This window comes from Balaenoptera physalus (assembly GCF_965194825.1).
Source record: "Balaenoptera physalus genome assembly, chromosome: 17".
Taxonomy (NCBI): Eukaryota; Metazoa; Chordata; class Mammalia; order Artiodactyla; family Balaenopteridae; genus Balaenoptera; species Balaenoptera physalus.
The window spans coordinates 60,865,397-60,877,502 of NC_138895.1; the positions used below are offsets into that span (position 1 = coordinate 60,865,397).

The following is a 12,106-nucleotide window of genomic DNA, read 5'->3' on the forward strand; positions in this document are numbered from 1 at the left end:
AGGTATTCCAGTTTGAGTAAAGTCTATGGCTTACTTAATAGTATTATACAAATGTTAATTTCCTAGTTTTGATAACTGTGCTATGGTTACATAAGCAGTTAATATTAAGGAAAGCTGAATAAGAGTACGTATATGGGAACTCTGTACTATTTTCACAATTTACCTTAAAGTCTGAAATTACTGCAAAATAAAAAGCTAAAAAAGATGTCGCAATGCAAAAAAAAAGTATGTTTCCAATTAGCCTTGATATTCATCCTATTTGTTCAGTTAGTATTCCATGCAATATCATTTATATTAAATCAAATAATTATAAACCACTAATATTGAAAATATCAATAACAATAGTAAGTAAAAATACAATACCAAAATAAAACACACTTCATAAAATGTAGATGGAACTGTACAAAAGCAATCATAATTTATTGATAATTTGTACAGTAAACAAAGCTGAAATTTTATATTTTTACCCATAATATGCTTATAGTACTTTTGAGTGTTTCTTAAGTGAATTTTTTTTTTTTCTGTTTAATTTTTCAAGAGTATTGAAAAGAAAAAAATCAGTGATGAATTTCCAATGAGGTCAATCAGCGAGAAGTGGATTGAGGATTCACAGAACTTGCCCTATATACATTAGAAATGAAGTATATACTTTTAGTTTAAAGCAATTATTTTAGGTTCTCAATCCTAGAAAAGAACTTGACTAGTATTAATTAAATATCAATGGTTTCTATAAATAACAGGCAATTTCCTTAAGCTTCCTCACCATTTAATTATATATTATAAACTGATATCTGTAAAATATTTTAAAATATCTGTAACCAAGATTAATGATTTCTAATATCTCACTTTACTATTTCTCAAAGGTATATTTTATAGGTTCATTTTCAGTAAAATTTAAAACATATTTATTGTCTATAAATTTTCAGCCATTCTTTACAAAATACTTTTGAAATGAAGAGTTTACTTTGAGAGTTAATTTTTTAGAAAATTCAATTGATTAATAGATGAGATGTTTGCTGTAAGAGATGGTGAGGTTAATAAGTTTTGATGAAATGAGTAAGAATTCAATCCCTTGAATATAGTAATAAAAAAGGAAATACTTTTAATGAAACTACCACTTGTGTCCTTAGATTCAATCCACTCCTTTCCCTCTCACCCCTAAGAAATAATTAAGGTCAGGACTTCAATTATCATGAAGTTATACATCTAGGGGAAAAAGCAGTTTCCAAATTATTTTACAAGAAGCGGTTAGGTGTAGGAATGAAAGGAAGAAAGAAGAAAGCTCTAAATAGTTTCTATACTCAAATTTAACTTTTATTTAAATGAACAAACATGCATTACCCAGAAAAAAGTACCTAAAGCAAAAGGAAAACATGAAGTGAATCAGTGAATTAATAATAACACTGGTTGGAATTTTAATAGATTACCTAATCGAGCCCTTGCCTTGTGGCTGAATTATTTCTAAACCAGAAGACAGATAAGAATTTAGCCTGTTTCGAAATGAAACTCAAAGAAGATAATTCCAAAATATATCTGGTTCTCACCTTCAGAAATTCCTGCTTTCATTTGCCCTTGTTCTTTAACCTTCAAAAACAACAACCTGCCCGTCATCCTCTGTATATTGAGTAACCCATGAAGACAATTATTAGGATGCTTCACATTCAGGTTTAATAGATCCCAATTCTATAGTCATTGATCATGGATTCTATTTTTTGTGCCCTCCCAACCCTTTAATTTGGGACTTCTCTCTAAGCTGTTTATGTCCATTTTAAAACGCAGAGCCAAGAAAGATGTGTTATTAACTGGAAGAATTATAAAACCCACCATTAAAAAACCTGCTATATTCTGACTGAACATTCACTTTTTAGTCTTGATTTTTTAAAATAAATAGTGCTGCACATTTGAACTTTTAAATAAAATTAGCTTTTTCATTACTATAAGAATTTTAGAACTAGCTTAAGATAGATTAATTTTTAAACACTGTTTCTACCAGCTATCAAGAGTTTGAATTTCGGAAAAAAATGAAGATATACATGGTAGGTCACTTTCAGTAAAACAGATTACAAACTAATCATTAATATACACGGTATTTACAAAGTAATGATATTGTTTATTATGAAATCATTCTTAAAGAAAATAGAGATTTAAGCATAAAATGAAGAATTTTCATGTAATTCATTAAATGTACATGCAAGATAACCACATTGTGCTTGTCACTTCAATGTGTTTCTGAAGATGATTACATCTAAAAGCAGAATTGCTGAACAGACTACAGCTATCTTTCTTCACCAACAGATGACACTAATATATCAATCAAAAGGTTTAGGTGATTAAAATAAAACTACAGAACCTGATAAATCTCATTTGATATTCCATAATGCAAAGTTAAAAATGGGACTGGAGTGTGTTGGTAGGGTACTATCAAGTTATATTCATCATACTGTTGGTTGAGCATTGATCAAAATTTTTAATGCAAAGATTACTAAATAAAAGAAATTCCCTACGTACTAAAGGTTTATTTGAATTTACTCTTGGAATTATGCCACGAGATCATGTTTGTAAGACAAAACTGAAATACTTAGGGTGGGCAGTTTAGTGAACTGAAAAGAAAACTGGAAAACATGTCTGAAGACTTTACACTCAAAATACGTCTCTAAAAATGTCAGAGACCCTTTATTTAATTTTACTGCTCTATCCACAATAAATTATTGTGCATTTGTTGGAAAGATGTGTATTCTATTTATCTTCTCTTCTCACAGATATTGAAATTATCAGCAAATAACATGAAGGAATTTGGTAACATAAACTAAAGTGTAAAGGATTGTTGATACAGCAAAAAATTACTTGGGAGAGATCCAAGATAAACAAAAATCCAATTGAGTTATAGAGGTTAGAGTTTAGTGACATTCATCTATATTAGTTAAAAGGAAACATAACAATAAATTACTTGGTAAATGACACAATTTATTCATCAGAGGCTCTTGAGGATTACCATTAACATTGCTCTGTGATGTGTACCAGGTAAAGCAACACCACCTTCTTTGTTTTCTAAAAATTTACAATATGAGAATGCTAATAGCCTTAATTGCTGAAATCAGCTCTGAGCCACACTCTGTTTTAAGCATTCATTTTCCCACCTTATATCTCACAAAATACCCAACACCATATATGATTTCCCTCACTGTACAGAAAGGGAAACTGGGAATCAGCTTAAGAAACTTTCCCATGGCCACCCAACTAATGAATTGTAGACTTGTGGTTCAAGCCTGTGTCCCTAACTTAAAAGTGTTAGATCATTTCAAAATTGCATGCTGTCGGGCTTCCCTGGTGGCGCAGTGGTTGAGAATCTGCCTGCCAATGCAGGGAACATGGGTTCGAGCCCTGGTCTGGGAGGATCCCACATGCCGCGGAGCAGCTGGGTCCGTGAGCCACAATTACTAAGCTTGCGCGTCTGGAGCCTGTGCTCCGCAATGAGAGGCCGCACGATAGTGAGAGGCCCGCGCACCGCGATGAAGAGTGGCCCCCGCTTGCCACAACTAGAGAAAGCCCTCGCACAGAAACGAAGACCCAACACAGCCATAAATAAATAAATAAATAAATAATTTTTTAAAAAATTGCATGCTGTTACCCGTGAAAAGTAGATATTCATTGCACAAATGTTTATTAACAGCTATCATGGGCAATATTTTGGGGATATAGTTTTGCAAATGACAGACATGGCCCTTCCTTCATAGAGTTCATAACTTGATGTTAACCAAGGAAAAAAATGACTACAGAATATTAATTATAATGTAGTAATTGGGATAAAGGAAACATATAGGCTAAAATGAAAGTATATAATTGAGAAAACTTAATTAGTCTACATTAAAAGGAGGTCTGGAAAGAATTTCCTGATGATGTAAGGTTTAAAAATAGGATAAAGAGTTAGCTAGAAGGAAAAAAAAAAAGAATTATCAAGGATATTCACAATTTTAAAATATAAGACTCAGAGTACTATAATAGTTATTAGACTTGAAAATACAGGGAAGACAGGTTTTATGGATGTGGTAGGGTAGAAACTAAAGTGGAAAAAAAGTATTCCAAAAGGGTTGACCAAAATATATAGGTTCATGTAGTGAATACATATCCTATGCATAAGTCATGCATAGAAAGGAGAGCTATTCTGTCATTAAGTATTACTTTGAGAGAGATACCTTATATAAGCTCTTCAGAAGAGAAAAACTGAGAGCAAATAATTGGAATCCCTAAATGTATTGTGTTGGCCAAAAGTGTCTTCAGTTTTTAAGTAAAAATAAAAGACACATTTTTCATTTTCACCAAGAACTTTATTGAACAACGTTCACCCTTTTGTTCCACTACCTTCTGCCGTTTTTTCAGGCAACTTTATAATTCCATCTTCCCAAAATTTATCTTTTTAAGCAAAGAATGTTCCAGGTGCCTTTTACAGTCTTCCAAGTAATTGAGTTTTTTTCCATTAAGAGAATTTTTTAAAGACCGAAATAAATGGAAATCTGAAGTTGCAATGTCTGGTGAATGCGGCAGATGAATCATAACTTTCCAGCCAAGCTGTAACAGTTTTTGCCTGGTCATCAAAGAAACATGTGGTCTTGCGTTATCCTGATGGAAGAGTATGCGTTTTCTGTTGACTAATTCTGGACACTTTTCGTCGAGTGCTGCTTTCAGTTGGTCTACTTGGGAGCAGTATTTATTGGAATTAATCATTTGGTTTTCTGGAAGGAGCTCATAATAGAGGACTCCCTTCCAATGCCACCATATACACATCACCTTCTCTGGATGAAGACTGGCCTTTGGTGTGCTTGGTGGTGGTTCATTTTGTTTGCCCCATGATCTCTTCCATTCCACATTGTTGTACAGTATCCACTTTTCATCACCCATCACAGTTTGTTTTAAAAACGGAACGTTTTCATTACGTTTCAGTAGAGAATCGCATGAGGAAGTACGGTCAAGAAGGTTTTCTTCGCTTAACTTATGTGGAACCCAAACATCAAGGTGATGAATATAACCAAGCTGGTGCAAATGATTTTCAATGCTTGACTTGGATACCTTCACAAACCACTTTTGACACGTTCGATTAGTCATAGCACCTACTGCAAACACTGCAGAAACCTTTTTTTTTTGCGTTTCAGTTGCATTTTTACCTTTCTTGAAATAATATAGCATAATATGCTGAAACTGTTGCTTTTTTCCTTCCATCTTCAATATTAGAATGGTTACACAAAAATTCACCAATTTTGATGTCTTTTTTTAAATGCACACTGATATGATGGCTGTCACATACAATCTAACAAAATTATTTTGAATGAAGTTAAAGACAAATAAGTGCTACTAGAGCCATCTTATGGAAAAAAACAAAAAACACTTTTGGCCAACCCAATACATATAAGCAGAGATTTTCATAGTATGTATGATATGTACTATGTGAGTTTACTAATTTAATACGAATTCAATTTAATATGAATAAGTGCATTAAATAGGATCACCACAATTAAGTTTTAAAAAGGCGAACAGCCAAAATAATGTATGCATACTATTTGGATATGAGAATATTGACTTCACAAGGCTGTTGATATGACTATATAAAACAATATATATAAGTCATTTATATGCTGAGCAAACACTCACTACATGGCAGGCATTATTATTAGCTCAACAAATTGCAACTTTATTATTATTACAATCAATTTTCCATTTGAGACATCTAAATTAGGTGTGATTAAGTTATGATCTACTAAAGATTGGGTCATGCCTTCACTGTGGACAAAAATGTCACCTGCTATATCAGGAAACAAAGGATGTTGCAGCCATCAAGCCATCAGCCTCTGCAACCACCCCCAACTGTGCACCTGGAAGGGACCGAGGATGGAGAAAACAGGAGATTGGCCCTAGATAGTTAAGGTGCAAATTAAAGGAATGATTTCAATAAGCCTAGATCCTTGCATCTTCCCATACATAGAAAAGTGCTAAATTCATTAACTTGAGATGTCTGTTTTTTCTTTAATTAACAGTAATCTTTTGATGTTCCGACTACCTGTTGTTGTGGGGTTTTTATTTGTTTGTTTTTGTGGGGTTTTTTTTTGCAAAAACTCCTATATATCCTGGCTCTTCCCTTACCTCGTCAGAACAGTCCCTCAGCTACCTGAGAGGTTCTCTCCCAGGTTTAAGTCCTCAGTATGTCTGCCAAAAAAATATAATTCTCAACTTTCAGGTTATGCATCTTTTTAAGTCAACATCATTAAATGCTAATTATTCAAGGTGTAATCTCAACTCCTGGTAGAAGATTTGTATAATCAAATTCGCAAAGTGTCACTGATTCATTCATTCTTTCATCACCTGGTTGGTATCATATCAAGCATCATACCAGGCACAGTGATTATAAAAAGATCTTTGATATATTGCAGCCTAACAAAACCCCAGTAAGTTAAAGAATAAAAAGTTAAAAATACAATTTAAATCCTGAAAGAGAGTATATATTATAAAGGACTCTAGGAGAAGAGTCATGTTTTCCTTGGAGAAATTCAATAAAACTCTACCAAGTAATTTAGAAAAAGATGAGTAATTTATACTAATAAACATATTAAAACAAACTCGGTTCTAAAAAATATCCGATTTCTTAGGAACACATGGATAATTGTGAAAGGCAAGATACTTAACAAAATATCAAGAAGAAAACCTGACCTTGAACACTGGAATGAAAATCAAATGAAAGAATAATGGATACTATGACTATAGAATTGCATAATTATTCAGTCAAATAGATAAAGCATGATCCTGCTGAGATCAATTGACAATGCTTTAAAACACTGTAAAATTATATCTACCATGGGAAGTAAAACCATGTTGTTTGTACTTCTTACAGAAAATTAATTTCAGGGTTTTATTTTTCCAGATGATTAAAAATAATTTAGGAGAGCATACCATCAAGTTGAACCACTTAGCACCTCTCATCCTGAGACTTCAAAGCACTTAACTAATACATTTTCTAACTTTTTTTGTGCTACGAAATGTTCTTTTATTACAGATACTGAATCATTTCATTCACACAGGACATCAATGGTGTTTGAGAATTCATTTGGAGACTGTGGCTTGACTAAACATTTTGTGAATATTTTGAATCAGTTATTCTATCTATCATGTCTCCATGGACTTTAATTTCAGTATATATAACCAAATGGAATTTATTTCTTTACACATTTGCTTTCTCACTAGCCTATGAGCATCTTGAAACAGGGGCTCTAATTCATCTTTGTGTATCAAGGACTTAGTATTGATACATGGTGTGGTATTTTGTTGGCAAGCAAAAAAGGATTGCTCAGTTAATTGAGTTATCTCTAATAGAAAAATATAAAAGATGATCATCACACAGAGTTTGTAGGAGAAAATGTTTAAACACAAAATAGAAGAGTGTAACTGGTACACAGAAAAGAGCCATAGGCATATTATGTGTTAAACTTGTGTCATAATAAGCACTGCAACACATTGGCAACATCTCATATGGGTCAAATTACATAGTTGCGTCATTCAAAATTGTATTCTTATGAAAACACATTAACTTCTATAAGCCAGTTCCTAAACATGAGAATAATTCCTAAACTGCTGGTCATGCCACAGTCCTCAATGGGACGCTGGAGATGGAGCAAACATTAGGTCTCATTTGCGATTTTTAAAGTCATCCTGAAGCTTCAAATAGGTTCAGATTTGGCAATCAAAAGGATAAACACCCTTTTTTTTTTTTAAATTACTTTAACCTAATGAAAGGGAAGTCAAACAAACTACTGGCTGATAAAGAGGAAATGAGAGCAAACCAGCACTGTTCTAGCTAATCTACCTAAGTGGAGAATAGATTACTAGATTGATGGTGGGGGTGTGGGGAGAAGTATGCACATAAATTACAATGTATTTCAAGCAGAAGAAGGAGAAAAGCCTACTGTCCCTTTTTTTTTTTTAATTAAGATAAATCTTCTGGTGGGCTGATAATATTTCCAAAGGAACTTAGTGTGAACCAGTGGAAGAGTTAGTGTAAAACCAAACATAAAAATGTGTAACATCATTCTGTTCTGATATTGGGGTGTAGGTAGGGCCCATAGGCAATAGAGATAAGTTCTGAGAGTCAGATCAAGAGTAATGGTTAAATATAATATAGAAAACCACTGCACAATATCCAGGCAGTCATTTACTGGATGTGTACTTTTGATCTGTGAATAAGAGGCAATTAATATCTTTCAATTTCAAATAGCAGTGCTCCTTTTTTGGCAAAATAAATTTTATCACCTAAAATGAACTTATGAAGAACAATATTGTATTTGCTTTGTAAACTAACTACCATTGTATTAAAACAGATAAGTGGAAAGATCATGAAATATGAAAAATGTTATGATTATTTAAAGCTAACTATATCCTGTATAGCTACCAGAATATTAACAAAGCAAAAGAAAAATACAGAATGGAGGCATATTAGCAGCATCGTCACTATAAAGTTTCTATAAATGGAATAATGCTGCATCTGGCAGGGGTAGCATTTGATAGCATGATTCAGAATAATAGAAAAATATGAATAGACTTTCTGTATGACAGAATTGGGACAAGTATCGGTATTAAGACTTTTTGGATAAAAGTAACTTAATTCTTTAAAATGATGTGTTACACTGATTACAGATAATTTACTAGATTATATATTCATCGAATATGAGTGAGAGATACCACTATATTTCAGCAATTAATCAATTATCAAGTAATTATTGAATCCTGAGGTATAAATATCAATGGGGTATAAAAACCATTTTCTGTTCTTTTAGACCTTATAACTCAATTGGAAAAGACATGCGTAATACAATCTTCTGGCAATTAAATAATAAAACTAATTCCAAAAACTGAAAACATTTTAAGTTATATATTTATATAAAAGGAATAATAGTATATGAAATGAGATGAGTAGGATTTTAGCTGGGGAGAACTCAAGAGAAGTCAAATAAAACACATGAATAAAGGTCCAGAGACAGAAATGTATAAGATGTGGTCAGGGCAGTATACAAAACCAATGGCTTAAGCAGAATACCATACATATGAGAAAACACTTCAGAAAAGAATGGTCACACTTCAGAGAGCTTTTAAATTACCTCTCCTAGAGTCAATGCTATGCTAATGCTGCCAAATGAAATGACTTAAATAGATAGTAGTTGTTCCCTCTATGTGACTCTCTGACCAGGCTAGGCTAGGATGCAACAAACGGCCCACAGGTAATCCGATTCCCAATTGTTTTCTATCCTGTTGCTCTGTCATCCCCTTAGGCACTGTTGTACACTTGTTGAAGATGGATTGCCAAAAAGGTTAAATTCCACGCTACTGGGAGTTTAATCAGAGCATGTTCAGAGAAACTCTCCCTTCCTTCCCTTTACTCTTGACACAACCCTTTCTCTTTTCTACACCCTTCGCAAATTCCAAGGTTTCTGGGAGATGGGCAGCCATTTATTGTTTGTTTGTTTTGTTTTTCCATTAAGGCCAACTCTAGTTCCTCATGGATCACTGACCTGTTAAGGGAAGAAAATGAATGGTCAAATTAAATATCCCCATGTGGATAAGGGAAGAAAGGAGAATATTCCACAATCAATGGTCACGGAAATAAATAGATCCTGTTGAACAGGAATTATGAAGACCCTCATACCCTTGAAGACCCTGCTTCTGCTCTTAAGAAGGTGCCCCTTTGTCCTGTGTTCTCTGTTGTCTCCTGGCATTTCCTGTTGAATAGTTCTTCCTTGTCCATATTCTCTGTGGCAAAATTTGAAGTGGGTGTGGGAGAGTAGACTATCCTTGGGGTACACAGTTCTTATGTCCTACAACTGTTAATGCAGGTTTGGTGCCTGAAAATTGCCTTAAGGACTGAACAACCAAAGAGTTGTGCAGATGAGTTCTAGGGTTTATTTGGCTAAAATTTCCTCTAAAAACTTAATAGGAACTGGTTTATTTGCTTCCAGTTATTTTCATGTGCCAGTGAACACTCTCCACCCACTCCAACTTGCTTTAACCACTTTTTTTAATTGAGACCACCCTGCATTGATCAGAAGCAATAAGCTTGGGCAGGAATGCAACATTCTTTATCTGATCTTTGCCCTAGGGCTGCCCTTCATCCTCTAAGAAACTTAATAGGAGACTCTGATAAACCTTCTTATCCCCTGTTGTACAGAAGCAGTTGGCTTTTCCAACCCATAAATCACCAGAATTTTAGACTCTACTTTCTTCATTCTCTTCTTGAAAACTGGCCAATATCAGGCTGAGCTCTTGTCTTTGCTGTAAACTCTTGTCAAAGGCAGCCAGGAACAGGCCACACACCTTAACAAATTTTTTTTTTTTAACTTCATCCTTTCAAGCTAAAGCTTCAGTGGTCTGTCTTCCAGATTGTCATTAACACAGTTGCCATAACTCAGAAAAGCCACCAGCCTTCCAGCTCATAATATGTTTCCTCACTACTACTCCAGACCACAAAACAGTAACACATATTTTAGGTTTTTTATTTATTTTTTTATATTTTATCTTTGGCTGCGTTGGGTCTTTGTTGACGCACGTGGGCTTTCTCTAGTTGCGGCGAGCAGGGGCTACTCTTTGTTGCGTTGCATGGGCTTCTCATTGTGGTGGCTTCTCTTGCTGCGGAGCACGGGCTCTAGGCACACAGGCTTCAGTACTTGCAGCACGCAGGCTCAGTAGTTGCAGCACGTGGGCTCTAGGGCATGCAGGCTTCAGCAGTTGTGGCTCGCGGGCTCTAGAGCGCAGGCTCAGTAGTCGTGGCGCACAGGCTTAGTTGCTCTGCGGCATATGGGATCTTCCCAGACCAAGCCTCGAACCCGTGTCCCCTACATTGGTAGGCAGATTCTTAACCACTGTGCCACCAGGGAAGTCCCTAGGTTTTTATTTTAATGCACCACTTCTAGTACAAATATTTCATCAATACCAGAAATAAAAAACACTTTTTTAAGCAAAAGGGATTTAATACTGTTTCTAGGAACAAGTTCTAGGATGGACCTCTTGATTAATACAGAATTAGCCCAGTAAGGGGACTACTACCTTTAGGTCACCAATGTAATTAAGTTTACCTAGAATCATTGCCACCTCTCTACCAACCTCTGAACAGGAGAAGGAAACTGCAGAAGAGTCACTTGCAATTATAATTCAAGGATCCACTATAAGAGAGTTTCAGAAATGTGGTTTTGCTTGTTTCTTTTCTAATATTTTCATATAGAAAAAGAGTGAAACGGAGATCGATAGGTTTATCTGATCATACCACCTAATATTTAGGTATCTCCTCCCTTCATCCTGTTTCAGAGTTTACAGGTTAATCCTTTCAAAATACGTCCATACAATCCTTCCAACTCTGCCTACAGAAGCAAATCCAATCTCCCACTTGATCAAGATCCTCCACAATCATACCCCATTACACTTCTCCTAAATCTCCCTATGCTTGCCTAGTCACATGTTCTATTTCAAATAGTCAGTGTCCCTCAGTATGATCTGCTTACACTATTATGAAATATCTCCTTTTCTTCTCTATCCAAATGTTTCTATCCTTCGAGACCATAATCAAGTCAGATATTATATTTTTCATGTGCGTCATTAAAACTGCAAACTCTTTAATTTGGACATACTGGGCTCTCAATATTTTTTATGGTTAAAGAATTAGCTTAATTCAAAGATGAATTGGGAAGTTAGGAAAATATGAGAAATCCAAATTATTTCAAGTCTCTTTGGGAATTTAACTTCCTTGAGAAAAAAAATTTTGAACCCCATACTGACAAAAAATACAAGACAATAATCTTTGTTGTGGGCAGGATTGGTGGGGAAGTGAAAACCAGGGCCTTCAGAGTTTCCTAGATGACAAGCAGTGCAATGAATCTTGACTATTTTACTCTTCCAGAGTAATGTTCAACCTTTTCTCCCTATAGGAAGAGCTCTGAAAGTGTGGAGGAAAACTAAAAACAAATAGGGAGCTTGCTCCAGTTGATTTGCGTTCTTGCAGTTGACCGTATCATTAGAAAAGGAAATACAGTGAAAGAAAGCTCCAATAATGAAATCAAATAAAATTGTCTTGGAATCCTATCTC

The 12,106-nt window shown here is 34.6% G+C and overlaps 1 protein-coding gene and 1 long non-coding RNA gene across 3 annotated transcripts in view; one reads left to right on the forward strand and one right to left on the reverse strand.

The window, feature by feature from the left end:
* Positions 1 to 12,106, reverse strand: part of CSMD3 (CUB and Sushi multiple domains 3) — a 1,197,521-nt gene that overhangs the window by 929,728 nt on the left and 255,687 nt on the right. The window lies entirely within an intron of this gene.
* The window catches only part of LOC309646713, a 728,077-nt gene that overhangs the window by 671,452 nt on the left and 44,519 nt on the right, over positions 1 to 12,106 (forward strand). The gene's annotated exons all lie outside the window — the stretch shown is intronic.